Raw genomic sequence first — 15,619 nt, 5'->3', positions numbered from 1 at the left:
ACCATAACCAGCTCCAGTGTAACTTCTTAACCGAAGATCGTAGGGCTTTATAGGGGTTTGTGATTTCACCAGATTTGTGACTGTCTATAGATTTCTGAGCTTTACTAATACTTATTTCCATTACTGTATACTCGTAAAAAATGGTTTCTGGAGGCTGACACTCTCTTTCAGAAGTACAGACAAGGGTTTCCAGGAACATATTACAGAGGAGCAGGAGTAGGCCATTTGGTCCTTTGAGCCTGCTCCACCATTCAATAAGATCATGGCTGACCTGATTGTCATCTCAACTCCACTTTGCTATCTGTCCCCCCGCCCCCCCCCCCCACTACAACCCTTGAATCCCTTGTCTATTATAAATCTGTGTAACTCTGCCTTGAATAAATTTAATGACCCAGCCTCCAATGCTCTTTCGGGAAGAGAATTCCACATACTAATAACCCTTTGAGGAAAAGATTTCTCATCATCTCAGTTTTAAAAGGAAGACTTCTTATTCTTAAACGGTGTCCTCTGGTTCTAATCTCCCCCATAAGTGGAAATCTCCTGGTACCTACTCTTCAAGTCCCTCTGGATCCTAAATGTTTCAATAAGATCACCTTTCATTCTTCGAAAATCCAAAGGGTATAGACCCAACCTGTTCAACCTTTCTTCATAGGATAAGATCTTTATCCCAGGAATGAGTCAAGCGAACCTGCCTCTGTACTGCTTCTAATTCAATTTTATCCTTTTTCAAATTTGGAGACAAAAACTGTATACAATATCCCAGATGTGGTCTCACCAATGCCCTGTACAGCTGCAATAAAACTTCCTTACTTTTATATTCCCCTTGCAAGAAATGTCAACATTCCATTTACCTTCCTAATCACATGCTATACTTGTATACTAACTTTTTGAGACTCATGTACCAGGACACGGAGATCCCTGTGTACCACCGTGTTCTGAAATCTCTCTCCGCTTAAATAGTACACTGCTTTTCCATTCTTCCTGCCAAAGTGGACAAGTTCACATTTTCCCACTTTATACTCCATCTGCCAAATTCTTTCCCACTCAGTTAACCTGTCTATATCCCTTTGCAGACGCTCCTCCTCCTCCTCCTCTTGACAACCTACTTTCCTACCTATCTTGGTGTCATTGGCAAATTTAGCTACCATACATTCATGAGTGTGCTAATGCTTGCAGGAGATGCCCATTGACTAAAAAGTTGAAAGGTCACTGAGTTTTTAATGTCATTTCAAATAATGGGCCAGAACCATTAAAAACCAGTGTACCATCTGGACAGAAGAACAAATTGAATGCAGAATTATGAATGTGGAGAAAAACAGTAGAATTTCAGCTGTTCCGATAAAGAGTAAGAAAGTTCTAACACTCCAAGTATTAAAATGACAACAAAGTGAAATAGTTGTAAGGCAAGATAACTGTGAAAGAAAGGAAATAGGAACTTAAAAGAGAGGCTCAAAAGAATGTTAGATCCCACTCCAACAATCACTGCCAATGTGGGGGAGTCAAAACCTCCTCCCATTTCTGGCAAACTAATAGACAATGAATCAGTAAAAGGGATGTGGTCTTTCAAAAGCCTGGTTAGATTATATGCAGCATTAAGAACTTCAGTAGAACTCACTAACTCTTCAATACTGAAGTTTCAAGTATATAATTAAAAATAATGATCTCTACAGCTACTTTTGGCTTAATCACAATGCAGAAGATTAAAAATGAGGGATTATAGGTTTTAGCGTAAACTGCTTCAATTTTGACCTGTTTCAGCTTGGCGTTAAGCTAACATACTCTTCTGTTATCATTTAGGCTTTCTCCTAATTCTTTGTGTTCACGAAAAAAGGCAGTTTGGATCAGCATCTTTCTGTCATACAATATTATGCACACCATGAAATAGACTAACAGTTACTCTTTTACAGTGATATTTCACACCTGATTTGGCACAGGCGCTATCACATGCACTCCTGACTACTCCAGAAGATGCCAAACACAATAACTATCAGATTATATAATGCAGCTAAATTAACAGTCTAACACATTTGCGAGGTTATGACTAATCAGAATCTTAAGAATATATTTTTTTTAGGTGGATAAGTGCCCAGGGCCAGATGGGATCTACCCCGGAGTACTGAGGGAGGCAAGGGAGGAGATTGCTGGGGCCTTGACAGAAATCTTTGTATCCTCACTGGCTACGGGTGAGGTCCCAGAGGACTGGAGAATGGCCAATGTTGTTCCATTGTTTAAGAAGGGTAGCAGGGATAATCCAGGAAACTACAGGCCGGTGAGCTTTACGTCAGTGGTAGGGAAATTATTGGACAAGATTCTTCGTGACAGGATTTACTACCATTTGGAAGCAAATGGGCGTATTAGCGAGAGGCAGCATGGTTTTGTGAAGGGGAGGTTGAGTCTCACTAACTTGATCGAGTTTTCTGAGGAAGTAACAAAGATGACCGACGATGGAAGGGCAGTGGATGTTAAGTACATGGATTTCAGTAAGGCCTTTGACAAGGTCCCTCATGGCAGACTGGTACAGAAGTTAAAGTTGCACGGGATCAGAGGTGAGCTGGCAAGCTGAATACAGAATTGGCTTGGTCATAGAAGACAGAGGGTAGCAGTGGAAGGGTGCTTTTCTGAATGGAGAGCTGTGACTAGTGGTGTTCCGCAGGGATCAGTGCTGGGACTTTGCTGTTTGTGGTATATTTAAATGATTTGGAGGAAAATGTAACAGGGCTAATTAGTAAGTTTGCAGATGACACTAAGGTTGGAGGAGTTGCAGATAGTGAAGAGGATTGTCAAAGGATACAATGGGATATAGATCGGTTGGAGACTTGGGCGGAGAAATAGCAGATGGAGTTTAATCCGGACAAATGCTAGGTAATGCATTTTGGAAGGTTTAATACCGGCAGGAATTATACAGTAAATGGCAGAACCCTTAAGTGCATTGACGGGCAGAGGGATCTGGGTGTACAGGTCCACAGGTGACTGAAAGTGGCAACGCAGATAGATAAGGTAGTCAGGAAGGCATATGGCATGCTTGCCTTCATTGGCAGGGGTATTGAGTATAAAAGCTGGGAAGTCATGCTTCAGCTGTATAGAACCTTGGTTAGGCCACACTTGGAATACTGCGTGCAATTCTGGTCGCCACATTACCAGAAGGATATGGAGGCATTGGAGAGGGTGCAGAGGAGGTTTACAAGGATGCTGCCTGGTCTGGAGGTTATTAGCTATGAGGAGAGGTTGGAGAAACTCGGATTGTTCTCACTAGAGCGACGGAGATTGAGGGGCGACTTGATAGAAGTTTACAAAATTATGAGTGACATGGACAGAGTAGATAGTCAGAAGCTTTTCCCCAGGGTGGAAGAGTCAATTACTAGGGGACGTAGATTTAAGGTGAGAGGAGAAAACTTTAGAGGGGATGTGCAGGGCAAGTTTTTACGCAGAGGGTGGTGAGTGTCTGGAATTCACTGCCTGAGGAGGTGGTGGAAGCAGGTACGATAGTGGTGTTTAAGAGGCAGCTTGACAAATACATGAATAGGATGGGAATAGAGGGATACGGATCCTGGAAGTGCAAAATTTTTTAGTTTGACAGGCAATATGATTACCGCAGGCTTGGAGGGCCGAAGGGCCTGTTCCTGTGCTGTACTTTTCTTTGTTCTTTGTTCTTATACCAAACAACCATAACCTTCACAAATAAACCATACTTCATAAACTCCATAATCACCAGCTCATTCAAAACCAGCTCTGAAGAAGGGTCATACAGACTTGAAACGTTTACTCTGTTTCTCTCTCCACAGATGTTGTTAAACCTGCTGAGTTTTTCCAGCATTTTCTATTTTCATTCAAAATTGTGCTGCTTTAAACCAATCTTGATGTTTATCACACCCATTTCTGGAAACCTCCAATGGCTTAGAAACTCCAAACTTAAATTTTAAAATTCTTCCCTTCCAAGGTCTTGCCCATGCCTACCTCTGCAACCCCCCCTGTCAAAGCCTCATTCTCCTAAGTCCAGCTTCTTTGGCATTTCCCCTGTCCTTCACTTATTGGTGGCTGTGCCTTTGGCTGCCTATATCCCACTCTCTGAAAACCCTCCCTAGCTCTACACCTCTTTCTCCTCCTTCAAGGCCTTCCCTAAAACTCTAAGCTTTCCTCATCTTTCCTTCTTGGTTTAATCTTTACCCTTTCACATCCGTGAAGCACTTTGGGATGTTTCTCTACACAAAAGACCCTACATCAATGCAAGTTGTCACAGCAAATAAAAAATACTGTGTTAAATAATATTTCAAACTGTTTAAAAATAATAATATTCAATATCTTAGTGTTCTACTCAGATACTTTCGCTGAGCTTTTAATAACTGTTATAAAGTTGTACTTGGAGACAATGGCAGCTGCCCCTGTGCTAACAGTGGTTAGACTGAGAGTCTCCAAAGTTTCACAAAGGTGTTGAGCATGTCAGGTTGTAAACAGTTGTTGTGCTTTAAACTATCCATTTACTTCAAAGATAAAAGAGAACTGGGATTTCAAGAATGCTAATTAGCATTTCTACCTGGATACAAGGCCCATGTGATTCACATGTTGATACAGAGATATAAACCCTTCCTTTCTCAAAACCTAAGGTGCCTCTGAAAACCAACAGACATCGACAGTTTACCAGGAGGTCTACAATGCTCCTCACTAATGCAGGAGGTCAAATTAGAAATACAACTGCTGTTCAGGTATAGCATTGCTTTCCCTGAAATAGAGCTGGCTTCTTCAAATAATAACAAAGACCAAAGCAGCCTATTCCCATCAAGCAGACAAACATATTCATTAACTTTACCATCCACATACATAGTGTGTGAACAGCAGCCCATTAAGTTAAAGATTCTTTCATTTTTTCTTTTGATATTTGTTTTGCATTTCAAAAAGTTTAATTTTCAAGACAAGCCTACAGTATCCAACAGGTGTCTGGACCTTTTACAGGCATTTTATGTTCCAAAGACACAAAGGGATTTCTGATGCAAATTAACTTAGCAGGATGTTTAATGACTTCCTTCTGGAAACTTTCTGGCATCTACCGAAATGTACTTATTCCAGAATTTGTGTACATTTTTTTCTTCAAAATAGATAAAGGGATTACCTTTTTAAAAAAGACCTACGTGAGTTACTTTTAAAATGCATTTTAGTGGAATGGCATCTTAAAAGCAGCTGAAACTTTGCATGCTGGAGCTCTGCCTACAGTGTCAGCTGTAGTTCAGTGGGTAACACTCTTGTCTCTGAGTCGGAAAGTCGTGAGTTGAAGTCCCACTAGAGCACAAAAATCTAAGCTGCAGTGCAGTACTGAGGGAGTGCTGCATTGTTGAGAAGTGTTGGTCTTTTGGATGCAACATTAAACCAAGACCCCTGACTGCTCTCTTAAGTGGATGTAAACAATCCTATGGCTGCTATTTTTAAAAAGAGCAGGGGAGTTACCCCAGTGTCCTGGCCAAAAGTTATCCCACAATCAACATCACAAAAAACAGATTATGTAGTCTGAATCATATCGCTGTTAGTGAGAGCCTGCCATATGTGCAATATTAGCTGCCCTGTTTCCTACATTACAACAGAAACTACACCTCAAAAATACTTCATTGGCTGTAAAGTGCTTTGGGATGTTCTGTGGTTGAGGAAAACACTATATGAATGCAAATCGTTTGTTGTCTCTTTCCTTCACATGATCCATGTATTGTAAAGCCAGTGGCCATGTGTCACAGGCATTCCTGCCTGACAGGTAGCCAGTCAGTCAATCAAACTGCTGTCATGCGGGAAACCAACAGAAAATATTTTAAAAGATGTCCTGCAGATAATAAACCCATATTTCTGGGTTTCGCATCTAGAGCTCCTTCTCCTTCCACATGCTTCCTAGTGAATATAGAGGCCGATAATTCAGCCTGACCAGTGATTTAGAAAGACTTAGCACATCTTCCTTGCTTATGGGGAAAATTGCAACCAAAAAGAGAAACAGGCAGGTTTGGATTAGGCAACGGGTTAAAGACTTAAAAAAAATCTGTGTCCCAACCCAAACCTACCTTCAACTACCAACCCTCCCAACCCCCACTTCCAGCTTTACCTTGTTACAATTATGAGGTTTATAAGGTTATGATGTTTTGAGATGTGTCTTTAATTTAAGGTAAAATGAAAGGGTTCATGTGACCTGTTTTGAAGTCTTCTTGACAACAAGCCTGGATGGTTTGAATGTTAGAGATTAAAGGGGGCCCAGGTTGTTTTACTAGAAAAAAGGTGCAGAGCATTTACACTTGGAGAGAATGACAGCTGCCTGTGTGCTAACAATGGATAGACTGAGAGTCTCCAAAGTCTCAGGAAGGTGTTAATAATGTCGGGTTGTAAACAATTGTGCTTTAAACTGCCCACTTACTTCCAAGATAAAATAGAATTGGGATCTCAAGGATACTAATCAGCATTTCTACCTGGATACAAGGCCCATATGATTCACATGTTGATACAGACATAGGCTTTGAGAAGGGTAGGGTTTATATGTTATCCCCAAAAAATCATAGCCACAGGCAGTCTGCCAGGATCTGGGAGAGGGAGAATAGCTATAGACAGAAAGACTCTGGTTCACCATACAAGAATGCAGATGGGAGCTCACACTTGGATTGAAAAGACCAAATTCATGAGGAGGATTGCGTCAGTTCAAAAATATCTGGGAGATAAAACCTCACGGTGAAAGACAGTTCTGGGGTTAAAAGTTCCCAGGCTGAGAAAGGAAAAGAAGAGAAATAAACCCTTGGGATCTAAGAATCACCTTGGACTGGTTCTGGGAGAATTGAATGTCTACTTAAAGGACAGCATAAAGTATATCTATGAAATATGTTTTTAGTTATGCTAAAAGAAAAAGTGGAATGTTCTGTTTTGTGGTTTAAAGTATAAGTTGCTTACAAAGCTAGTGTTTTAGTCAGGAGTGCTTTTACTCTTTTGTTACAGTAAAAGTCTTAAAACGTGAAATCTTGTTGTGTCATCCTTTCAGCTATTAACTTTTAAAAAGAAATTTGAGTTATCAGTCTCTACAGAGAGCATAACAAACTGAAGATGGCGGGCCTATGAGCCTTATTGTCATTCAGTTTTTTAACTTTACCTGCAGTCAGCTAGGTTTCCCAAGCTTGGGAAATCCAGCTGCTACATTCAGGTGAGGGCTTGCTGGATCCAGGAGGTGAGTGGCTTCACATCTGTCTCCTGGATCTAGCATGTCTGCCTGAACAATCAGAGCCCCACTCACCCCCAAATTCCCTGCAAAGGCTCTAATATCCACACTCTCCTGGATCACCCAGTCCTCCAACTAGGCAAGCCCAATATCCTGGCCAATATGACACAAAAAATAGGTGGGAACGTAAGTAGTGAGGATGACACATGGAGTCTACAGAGGGATATAGACAGGTTAAGTAGGCAGGCAAAAACTTGGCAGATGGAATATAATATGGGAAAATGTGAGGTTATGCACTTTGGCAGGAAGGACAGAGGAGCTGAATATTATTTAAATAGAGAAAGACTGCAGAAGGTTGCAGCACAGAGGGATTTTGGCGTCCTTGTGCATGAATCCCAAAAAGCTAACATACAAGTTCAGAAGGTAATAAGGAAGGCAAATGGAATGTTGACCTTTATTTCAAAGGGAATGGAGTATAAAAATAGGGAAGTCTTGCTAAAACTACACAAGGCACTAGTTAGACCACATCTGCTGGCATTGGAGCAGTCCAGAGAAGGTTCACTAGGTTGATACTGGCTATGGAGGGATTTTCTTATGAGGAGAGGTTGAGTAGGTTGGGCCTCTGCTCATTGGAATTTAGAAAAATGAGAGGTGACCTTATTGAAACATAAGATTCTTAGGGGGCTTGACAAGGTAGATGCTGAGAGGTTGTTTCCCCTTATGGGAGAGTCTAGGACCAGAGGGCATAATCTCAGAGTAAGGGGCACCTATTTAAAACAGAGATGAGGAGGAATTTCCTCTCTCAGAGGATAGTCAATCTCTGGGATTCTTTACTGCAGAGGGCTGTAGAGACTGGGTCGTTAAGTATATTCAAGGCTGAGATAGACAGATGTTTAATCAGTAAGGGAACCAAGAGTTATGGGGAAAAGGCAGGAAAGTGGAGTTGAGGGCTATCAGATCAGCCATGATCTCATTGAACAGCGAGCAGACTCAACGGGCCAAATGACTACTTCTGCTCCTATGTCTTATGGTCTATTTATCCCTCAATCAACACCACTTCAATAAATTATCATGTGAGTATCACGTTGAAGTTTGCTGTGTGCAATTGGCTGCTGCATTGCCTGCATTACAACAGTAATTACATTTCAAAAGTATCTCGTGCTATAAAGAGCTCTGACGGGTCCGGCGCTAAATAAATACAAGTCTTTCTTTTCTTTTTGAAATGCAAATTTGTGGTGAAAACATCAGTTAGTGGATGCAATTGGCGTGACAGTATTGAGTGGATATGCAATAGATGGAATAAACAAAATTGGCATTTACGACAATGAGATGGGAGATTCAATTCAAATAGATTCCTGGGATTTATAGAAAGGATCAGTGAATATAAAAGCAATAAAGTGAGGCTTTATTTGTACAAGATGTTATTAGACCACAGTTGGGAGTATTGCTCACGGTGTAGGCACCTCTATTACTGCAAGGATATGAAAGCTATATAAATTTTAAATAAAGAATCATGGCAATAACAGTGGGAGTATAAGATTATGGAAATGAAGAAAGGTTCAGAAGTTCAATTTTTCCACTAGAACAGAGATGGTTAAGGCAAATCTAATTGTAAGTATCAAATTCGTGACAGGTTTTGAGAAATAGGAGTTACATTTCCTCAGAACTTTTCCTATTTTGCCAAGGTAACCTAGTCAGGAACTCCTTTTCCTTACATAAACAGGATTTAGTATTTGAGTTATAGAGGCAAAACAGCTAGGAGGAAATTCACTCCCATGCTTCTCACTCATTGGAAAACTGATAACCAACAACATAAAATCAGGATTATCACTAGAAGAATGAAAGGAGGTTTTTAGAGTATGGGATGATTTATCAGGTAACTGTTAAAGCAGAGACTATAAAACGGAATTGGGTAAGCCTTAAAAGGGAACAATATCAAAGAATTGGGAGAAGAGCAGGGAATAAGATGAGAGTGGGTAGCACCAGTGGAAAGACTAGCACTAAGACAGCCACATTGACCTGAATGGCTTCTTTCTGCGCTGTAATTCCTAGAATTTCTATTCAGCACCAATTATCTTACTGTCATTATACTGTCATCAATATTAATTGGTTCAACATCTCCACCATTCCTGGGAGTGAGATCTAATCACCTATGAAGAAGCATCTGTCCAATGTCTAACAGAAAACCCTGATCACTGTATTTCAGATTATTGGATCCCATGCCCTTACATGACTTCCAAAGGCAGTAAATAAACACTCCACAAACCATGGTAAACTGCAAAATAGGATTGTTAAACATTAAATAAATAAGCGAACAGTAGCAATGGAGATTTACAGAACCAGATGTAACTCTCCCTCCAGGAATGATAAAAAGAACAGTCATATCGGTAACATTAAATTTCAGTAAGAATTATGGATGGTTTATGATTTAACCTGAATTGAAGATTTGCTGTTGACCTTACAGGGAGTCTTTCTGGCTTATTTGTATCTATATCTATTATGATGGCTTCAGTTACACTACTAACTTGGAACTTGACAGCCTGAATTATACTTTCAAAATGTGACTAGGACAAATTAAATTTTATTAAGCATCTTAGATGCAAATAGAGCAGCCAATCAAAAGATATTGAAATAAAATCCACAGGATGAATAGTTTGGCTGCTCCCTTGGATTCCTGTTACATGCTTAACATAATTTTCTGTAAGCGAGCCTGATTTTTAACCCCATGTAAACTGCAGCAGAAAGAATAACTTGACACATCAAAGATTAAGTGCTTTGGTTTTTGAAATGCAGTGATTATTGATTCTTATTTAAATGAAATTAACAACGCAACAAATTGAGAATGCAAAGTATACCATTCTAATGTCTCCACAGATAGGCTGAATACCTGGGTAAATATTAATGTCCTATCTGGATGTATTAACATGGAAAGAAATTCAATGTGGCTTTAAAAAAAAAACAAATATAACACACCATTAAGACCACGTGAACATTGCAGAGGAATCAGTGAGTTACACCAGCAATTTATATAGATAATCTCATTTTGTAAAATAGCTGATCCTTGTCCCATTTATTTAACACCATTTTCCTGTTTAGGTATGGAGTGAGACATTTGATTTTTCAATCAATTTGTTTAGCACATTTATTACTGCATGATGCTGGTGTGTCCCAACAAAAATTTGTGGGAGGGAAACATAAACTCAAACCATTGGTCTCACTGTCACATGTAAAATGTTGAGACTAAGAGAGTTTGAAAGCCAGAATCAAAGGAATTACTGTCTGGAGGGATTGGGCTGGAGACAAAGGCAGAGACAGTGCAAATAAAGCTCGAAGCAGAATTATGCCAGACATCTGAGTAAAACCATTACTTCTGTGTGAGGCCTAGCTAATTACTATCTCAAAGGCGCTTATTTTATTTAAAATGATATTTGCTGCCTTGTGTAATTAAACTTTGAATGCAGAAAGAAAAAGATTCACTTGGGTTGTTGAGGTTGACTATAATCTTACAGACGCCAGCCTGTTTATGAACTAGCTGATGTGTTCCAAAAAATAGAACAATAGGAGTTGTATCTTAAAAATCAGCCAACCTGCTAATTCACTCAGGATTTTAACTGGAATATAAATCATATCTCACTGGTCTTCTTTGTGTGTTCCGTTGATACCATATGGTAAAAACGAAATTTAAAAACAAGGTGAAATTTAATTAGATGCAGGGATTCATAAATGGGTTCAATTGCTAACCATATTTACATAAACTGGTTTCAGTGATGTTATTGAGAGTGGAATTGTGATTTGTGGGTTCAGACAGTGTTGTTTTGGGCTCCTGATATGAACTCTCAATAGCAGTGACTATGGGTGGAATTGTCCCAGGTTTTCACCAAGTGCGGTAGTGGCCGGGAAAAGGAATATTTGGCCCGCCAGCTGTAATGGAGGGTTTTCTCGCTGTATCGTCCCAATCCCACCTCATTAATCATGCAATCCCGGGAAACACTCTGTTTCGATGGCAGGCAGGATCTCATTCGCAGGCCATGCAGCTTCACGCCGGGCACCATATTTAAAGTGCAGCTGCATGCACACCTCTCAGTGTTTCCAGCCCAGGACTGCTAGACAGAAGACATGGCCCCAGAAGGCAAGACCCCCTCCCCTCACCCCTGTTTAGTGACGCACAACTCGGACACCTTTTGGACACCTTGGAGGCCCGCCGTGATGTCCTCTAGCCCCACTCTGGCTGCAGGATGGGCAGCAACATCACCAAACCAGCATGGGAAGTGGGTGGCAGCGGTGGTCAGTGCCAACACCCTGCAAAAGAGGACAGCCACCCAGTGCCACAACAAAATGAATGATCTCCTCCGTTCCACCAGGGTGAGTCACTCTTCTCATCACTTCCAACTCACACAATCACAAACCCATCACACATCCACAGGGATCTCACTCATTGCCAGTGCAAGGCATCACCATTCACTCTCTCTCACACACGCTTCATTGTCCTCATCCCCTCCATGGGACCACTCATCACCCACACATGCCAAACATACTTATCATCTGGCCTAGCAGGCATCCTGCTTACACTCTCTCCATCTCTACTCATGCAGGACAAGCTGGCACACACAAGACGGAGAGGTTGCAGACTGGTGGAGAATGCCTGAAATCAAGATCCTCATGGACTTTGAAAATAGAGTCATCCAGCTGGCCAGTGAGGATCTGGTCCACTCCTGTGCTGATGCTGAGGTCAGTGGTGCTTTACCAAGTGAGAATCCAGCAGTGCAACATCCATCAGACAACCATGCCGTGAGTGATGTGCCCTGTTCTGCAGTCCCCTGTCATGCACTAATCATCTCCCCTTGCTTTCGCATGCACATCTGGGAGACAGCTGACAGAGTCCATGACCCAGGGCTTCCAATCAAACCCCGAAGAAACCTCTTAAGAGGAATCTGAAGGCACTGTCCCTGAAGTTCCATCACAGAGCTCATCCACAACCTCCACCAGCGCGGTGACACATATCTGAGTGGGACTTAGCTTCACAGTAGTGTCAGGATCACAATCTCCATAGCCAGCTTTAGCAAGGAGATTGTACAACATGTCTGTTGTCCAAAGGTTCTGCAGTCCACTAAAACGCCCTTTAATTTGTCGTCTGTGCCTGAGGGGTGAAAAATTCAGGAGCATTTGGTGGCACTTTCATGCCTCTGCGTTGCTCGAGTGGGCAGATAAGCTCAAGACCCGACTCCAAGCGTGTCAATGTGGCTGCATCTGAACAGTTTCAGCTGCAGAGGAATGGTCACTTTATACAAGGTTCCCCTAATGCGTGGCCGCCTCCCTCCCCCACAATCCTGCATGTGCTTGTGCTCAACCATGGCAGCCCATCGCCCCTACCCCAAGTCGCCTCAACCACAGAGCAGCCCTTGTCCACACATATTCGCCTCCACCTTAAAGTCCAACAGGCGACCCTGGTGAGGACTGCGCAACGTTACTGTGCACTCACCTCAGAGTCCCCCTCAAAGTGCAGCCCGTCATGTGCACGCCTTATATATGCTGTTGTGAAACGTGTCAGCATGTGCTTGGCTGATCCAGTGTGGGGGGGGGATGATTCCAGCAGGCCCCCCCACCCCCCCCACCCCCCCCACCACCACTGATGGGCAGAGCGGACGATTGCAAACTGGCTTCACAACGTTGTGAAACCAATTTTTGGCCTTCTCGCCATATTATCGACTCATTGCTGAACACACCCAATGCCAGCCAGCACAGAAAATTTGCCCTATGATTGGAAAATTGGCTCACAGGATTAAATTTCATGAGGGGAGTGGGGTGTGTATTGCTTGCTCCCCCAACCCATTACAAGAGTTGGCCAACAGCCGGCGGGCCTAAAAAAGAGCCTGCCCAAACAGCAATAACTGGCTACCAGCAAGCTAAACGGGCAGAGTCTAGGTCTTCTGCCCCTCAATGGGAGGAATTCCCAACCTTGAGAACTCATGGCCAAACTGATTGGCCAGTAGCTCTACAAATGGTAGTAGTGCCAGGCTGAGCAGTCACACGAAGAACCTGGATGGCTCACAGAGCCAGGGTTTACCTGGGCTTTTCGGGCAAGGAGGGACCGGGCAACCCAGGAAAGGGGCAAAGGCAGGGGTGGGGGGGTGGTGGGTTTGCGGGGTGGGGTGGTGGTGGTGCCATGAGGTGGAAGGTTTTGGAAGCCAGACAGGAAGGAACAAAGGGGAAAAGGGAGATAACATCTTGGGAGGTGTCCCCAATGTGAAAAGGGAACCATCTTTTTAAAAACTATTTTCAAAAGCTGCCTCCTCACTCTTGCCTGCCTTTGCCAGCCATTTTATGGTCTAGGCAGCTTGAAATGCTGGTCAATTGGCTTAGTAACAAGCTCAATTGCCCGTTAATTACTTTTTAAAAAATGGCAGGCAAGGCTGCAGATATCCTTCGCCTCCCACCCACTGTATTATGGGGACTAGGATGGGTTTGCCACCCCTCATGCTTTATGTGCCCCCATTGCCAAAAACATCCCTGGAGGTGGGGGTCACAAAATCCAGCACGCAGAGATGTAACACACCTCGCTTACTGTATTCACCACTTTTGGTAATGCATACAGAATAGCGTTTCACAAAATTACCGCAAGAGTGTTTGACTTTGAGTGTATTCTTTAATTTACAATGGAAAAGTAGTTTTTATGCAACTTCATCTGTCTAATAGGAAAAATGTTTAATATAAATTAATCATTGCAAATGATTTAACTACAGATCCTTTTAGAAAGAATATTGGGAAAACTAAAGCCATTGTTTTCAGTCCCCGCTCAAAAATCTGTTCCCTAGCTATCTATCCATCCCTCTTCCTAATACTTCTGTTAAGACAATCTGCACACAACATTGGTGCCATGTTTGATTCCGAGATGAGTTTCCAACCCCACATTCGTGCCATCACTAATACCGCCTATTTCCGCTTGGATAACATCGCCTGACTATGCCCCTGTCTCAGGTAATCTGCTGCTGAAGCCCTGAGTCATACTTTTGTTACCTCTGGGCTGGACTATTTCAATACACGCCTGGCTGGTTTCCATATTCTACCTTCCATAAATTTGAGGTTATCCAAAACTCAGCTGCCCGTGTCCTAACTCATAGCAAATCCTATTCTCTTATTACACCTTTGCTCGTGGACCACATTGGCTCCTAGTTAAGCAACGTCTTGACTTTAAAATTCTCATCCTTCTTTCACATCCTTCCCTTGTCCCTCTCTACCTCCGTAATCTCCTCCAGCTCCACAACTATCCAAGATACCTGTTCACCTCTAATTCTGGCCTCTTGCACGTTTCCAATAATAGTTACTCCACCATTGGAGGCCGTGCCTTCAGTTGTCAAGGCCCCAAGATCTGGAATTCCCTCCCAAAACCTCTCCACCTCTTTTCACATTCCTTCTTTAAGGCGGTCCTTAAAACCTACTTCTTTGACAAAACTTCTGGTCGCCTGATGTAATATTTCCTTGTGTGGCTCGATGTCATGCTTTGCTTTTTGAAGTTCCTGTGAAGCACCTTGCAACGTTTCATTTTGTTAAAGTTGTTGTTATTGAATAGGTAACATAAAAAAGGGTTTCTATCTGAGAGATAACTTGAGAATTTGAGTAGAGTCTAGTAGTCCTAACAGGGCTAGTTACTAGAACTTAGAGGAGTTACGTAAGTTTAAATGAAATTTCGGACTCGAAACATTAACTGTGCTCCTATCTGCAGATGCTGCCAGACCTGCTGAGTTTTTCCAGGTACTTTTGTTTTTGTTTCAGTTTAAATGAATGTTTGAGCCTGAATGAGACCTTCACTCAACTCCTGCAGCCTGGAATGTGTTTACCAGGCTAAGAGAAAGGCTCCAGGCTAATAGCATTTATCTTTAATAAAGCCTGCACTGCAGTAGGATGTTCTTGTCTCTGACAATCTACATTAATCATAATTTCATAATACTTTCATGTTTGAGTTTATTGATGTTAATAAAGTTATAGATTGGTTCAACATCTTATCTTCATTCTCCTTTGGACTAAAAATACCATCTACCCAAAATCAGAAGGCCAGATGCTACATTTACATAAGATCCAGCCAATTGTCCACCAGATCAACATAAGCAGGGAAACTTCCAGCAAAGTAACTTAATTACATCACTGTCTAAATTAATTGCTGACTCCTGACCAAACACGCGAATATCTGAAGTTACACACCATTTCTAGCTGAAACAGTACAAAGTGCATTAATGGAAAAAACTATTGCATAAATCATTAAGCAGCATACATGCATAGCCAACTATCTCAGAATAAAAGTGTGTACAGAAGCACCATTTGGTTCATGAAAAAGGGAGAGAATTCATCATAGAAAGCACATTTATTTCCCAAATGTCTAAAACCCCACTATTTTCAATGCGTGTTAAGAGCAAAGGAAATATTAATCTATCAGAAATTTCCTCAGGAACAGTAAAAAAG

General features: G+C 41.9%; 1 protein-coding gene across 2 annotated transcripts in view; it reads right to left on the bottom strand.

Annotated features, from left to right (window-relative positions):
• LOC121269666 (CXADR-like membrane protein) overlaps positions 1 to 15,619 on the bottom strand; it is a 133,706-nt gene that overhangs the window by 52,725 nt on the left and 65,362 nt on the right. The gene's annotated exons all lie outside the window — the stretch shown is intronic.

The sequence above is a fragment of the Carcharodon carcharias genome, chromosome 25, assembly GCF_017639515.1.
Source record: "Carcharodon carcharias isolate sCarCar2 chromosome 25, sCarCar2.pri, whole genome shotgun sequence".
Lineage (NCBI taxonomy): Eukaryota > Metazoa > Chordata > Chondrichthyes > Lamniformes > Lamnidae > Carcharodon > Carcharodon carcharias.
Note: the sequence above shows the minus strand (reverse complement) of the source record. Positions and strands in the feature narration are given on the sequence as shown.